This window comes from Aplidium turbinatum, chromosome 2 (assembly GCF_918807975.1).
Source record: "Aplidium turbinatum chromosome 2, kaAplTurb1.1, whole genome shotgun sequence".
Taxonomy (NCBI): Eukaryota; Metazoa; Chordata; class Ascidiacea; order Aplousobranchia; family Polyclinidae; genus Aplidium; species Aplidium turbinatum.
Window position 1 is genome coordinate 32,097,932 of NC_137473.1, and position 4,244 is coordinate 32,102,175.

General features: G+C 36.7%; 1 non-coding gene across 1 annotated transcript; it reads left to right on the plus strand.

The window, feature by feature from the left end:
- The first annotated feature begins 1,427 nt into the window (after positions 1–1,427).
- Positions 1,428–1,534, plus strand: LOC145765784 (U6 spliceosomal RNA). The gene has a single exon (XR_014288657.1). It is a non-coding gene; the product is annotated as a U6 spliceosomal RNA (small nuclear RNA).
- The last annotated feature ends 2,710 nt before the right edge of the window (positions 1,535–4,244 follow it).

A 4,244-nucleotide genomic window follows, 5' to 3' on the forward strand; every position in this document is an offset into this window, starting at 1 on the left:
ACTGTTCACATACAAAAACCGCAATAGAAGGACCAGGATAGATAGAATATACATAAATCAATATGCACTTGAAAATTATCATAACATCAAACATGAATACTTCACATCATCAGACCACTGCACATTACCGATAATTTATCTCAAATATCAACAACACATCAAATGGGGTGAATATTCATACAAAATCAATAATAGCATATTGCAATATGCACACGTCATAACAGAGCTCGAAACGGCTTGGGAAAACTGGACTATAAACGTACCACAAATGGAACCACCAAACATGCTAATATCCTGGGATCAAGGCAAACAAATGCTGAAAAGGCCCCCGCGACCTAAGCTGGTGGACTTCCCTTCCGGGTGCATCGCCACCCTATAATCACGCCGCTCCCCGCCTCCACGGGGCGTGGCAGGTAGAGTAGAGTATAGATGTAAATGGTGGTATAGATGAGTATAGTATAGATTAGAGTTGTAAATGCAAAAAAAACGAACCGTTTTTTTTTTAAAAAAACGTGTTTTTTTTCAAAAAAAAACTTGGGCCAAAAAAAACACGCGTTTTTTTGTTTTTTTTCATATTTTTCTGGAAAATTTGCAAATTTTTTACAATTTGCAGCTTAGTTTCATTATAGTGCTCTTGAAAAACATTAAACTAGTAAAAATGCTTTTATTGGTGTGCTGAAATTCCTAAGTGTGTGTGCTTGGCAGCAGCATATGTTTTTTGCATAGCTCTATAGTCTACGTCAGGGGTCACCAACCTTTTTTGCATGCGGGCCACTTTGGCACTAAGGAGAGCTGTGGCGGGCCGCACTAATAAAATGTTAGGTAGGTTGACTCTTATGCTAGAAAAGAACGCATTTCGTACCCAGTATCCAGCGTTACATGTTGTTCATATTTATATTAGAATACTGCAGCAACAAAATTAATCGAACGACGCTACTGCCAGGCCAAGCTCCTTTTACAACACTTTTGACTTTTTTTAACAATGCCTAATAAACGAGGCCACTTGTTTTGTGCACTTATAGCGAGGCGAGCGGTTTCATCAGAATATTCATCGCCAAGCAAGAGTGGTGTTGTTACTTCGCTTCGCAAAAGATATCTTGCAATTAACAGTTTCAGTAAACAAGGAAATGTTTGACACATCGCAATACAGGCAAGTGGCAACAATAGTGACCTGCAAACATATCAGCGAAAAATAGGCTCCAATAACAGGGAAAAAGAAACCAGGTACCATGAAACAAACGCTTGTGGAAATCACCGAAAAATCGTAATTCTATCGTAAATCATGAACAGTCTTTCCTCTAAAAAAGCAATGAGTTGGTTTTTCATCCATTTTGTGAGAGTCAATAAATCTTTCTTTTATTATAGACAACTGTCACTTGCGGTGCTTATCAGCGTGGCAAGAATTTGTTGATTAACAACATTTTGCAGTACTTGCTTCGGCAGTACATATACTATAATTGGAACGATCCAGAGAAGATTAGCATGGCTCCTGGGCAAGGATGACACGCAAAATCGTGAAGCGTTCCATATTTCTTAAAAAAAAAACGTTTTGCAGTAGGCCTAGGCTACTAAGCTAAATATTTTCATAATACAATCAGAAAAAGTGTCTAAATTTATATATAATGTTTTGCCAATTTATTATAAATTAAGTTGGCACACCGACCTATTTTGCCAACAAAAACTTGCATAAAGAGAACACTGCTCGTGAAACACAATAACGGTGAAACTCGCACTAGTGTTTACATGACATTTGCAAACTTAAAATAAGCAACCCTATGCTCACAGACAATTTCGAAATTCGAAAACAGACGTTTTAATCAACCACTGGGACAGTGTGGCTGGACATCGCATTGGAATAACTTTAAGTAACCCCCACCTAGAACTATAATCTGATTGGTCGATCGGTGGAATCGTATGCAATGCAAAAATATGCTTCCCGGAAAGTATTTTTTGCCTTCGTGCTCTTTAACTCCTCAAGAAAAGTCTGGAGTATACTTGTACGCTGTTACCTTCCGCGGGCCGCAGCGATACAGCGTGGCGGGCCGCATGCGGCCCGCGGGCCGCCATTTGGTGACCCCTGGTCTACGTTGTTTCACTTTCTTTTCCATTCTCAGGCATGTTTGTGGCAGTAGACCTGACAAACATTGAATTAATGCAATTTGATACATGACATAATGTAGATGAGTTAATTTCTTTTTCCTTTTATGGAAGTGCCCTTTATGGAATGTAGCCTACGATGTTAGTATACCGGTAGGCCTACTGGTTATTCTTGTACGCACTCAATGGGTTGACGAAATTTTGGCAAAAACAAGATGGCAGTATTCAGAACTAAACACACATTACCTTGTTTGTGGTAATTTACTAATGCAAGCTATTGCCAATAGCTTGTTTAAACATGTTTTTTAACTGATAGCTTAACAGATGTATATGCTTTATAAATGTTGAAACAGAAGTATTCTTTTCGTGTGTTGTAAGGTCTTAGACACTTTGTCATTGATGCTTCCTGCAGATCATTTGTGACATAATGCAAGAGATCTTAATATCACTGATATTTTTAGCTGTCAAAAGTAAGTGCATTTGTCAGAAAAGGTTTAGGTTAAGGTTCCTTTCAAATGCCCACCACTCATGTTAACTATTGCTAGTAACTACCAACCATGAATGAAGAAAATTTCCCTTTAAAGTGGAGTTTTTCAGCACTGCTCAGTGTTCACATAGTGAATAAATGCTTCATAATACTTTTCCTGACAAGAATAAAGTTTTACCCATATTAGGCTATACCGCAGTGCAGGATAAAGATACAAAACAAACATCAAAGATGAAAACTTATTTTATTTGGGAACTACGCTGGAGTAAAAAGGAGTGAGAATTGACCTCTTGTCGTTACGCACCAATCAAACCATGATGCGTAAACTTTAATTTTTTTTTTTTTATTGGGTAGAGGAAAGATTGATGAAAAGTTTGGCAAAAACAGAAAAGTGCTAAAGTCTCAAAGTACTGAAAACTACAGTAGTTCAACTTGGATGGATAAGTGCAACCATACTTCTTTTAAAAATGTCTATGACAGCACAATGGTGTGATTAAGGGAAAACAAACATGACTATGACATCACAAAGGAGTATTGGACCTCTTCAGGGAAAATAAAAAACATCAAAATGTTTCCATCTTTCACTACATTTAAATGTGGTTTGGGCTAAAAGTTGGGGCTTTAGCACTACACTGCTTTTGCCAAACTTTTTATTAATCTTTCCTCTACCCGATTAAAAAAAAATTTTTTTTAAAGTTACGCATCATGGTTTTATTGGTGCGTAACGACAAGAGGTTAATTTCTTTTTATCTGAAAAAGTAGTAGCCAAAACTTGTTTTAATGTTCATAAACAGATAGCCCACCCCAGAAAACATGGGGTAGAGCTAAAAATTATCCAAATATGTTGAGCGGTTCTTGAGATATTGCCATTTTCTATTGCTCCTTATCTATGAAGCCACCTAGTGGCTAAGGTTACTTCACTTATAACTTGAGAACCGCTTGTGTGATTTTCATCAAGTTTGCACCAAATGCACATCAACTGGAACAACCTCTTGACGTTGTACTGGAAAAGGTGTGGAGTGCTGCTCAAAAGTGCCTTTTTTAAGTAGAAAAACAGGACACTGACCAGTGACCACCTGGTCCTAACATGCCCATTAACCAAAATCCCAGGTGGCTTCGAAACTGTACACGAGTGTGGTACTGCATTTAACAACTGGCTCGACCAAATTACAGACAATACTTGAGATGTGCCAACCATAGGACACTGTTACTACTATTTGAGACAGTGAGAAATCTTTATGGCTCGTGTGTTGAGACTTGGGATCTACAAAATTGCAATGAAAAAATAGGCCTATACCAGACATATAGTCTGATTTAAAGTAAGTTATACGAGTTATGAGACTGTTTCTTTGTTGAAAGAGACGCTATAGCAATGAGTTTACCCTAATTGCTGCATATTGTGACATTTAATGTCAAAATAGGTAAAAAAAACAAAAAAAACGAATAAAAAACAAAAAAAACGATAAAAAACAAAAAAAACGAGCTCGTTTTTTTTAAAAACAAAAAAAACCGTTTTTTTACATCTCTAGTATAGATGTAAATGCAAAAAAAACGAACCGTTTTTTTTTTAAAAAAACGTGTTTTTTTTCAAAAAAAACTTGAGCCAAAAAAAAACACTCGTTTTTAGGTTTTTTTTGTTTTTTTTCATATTTTTCTGGAA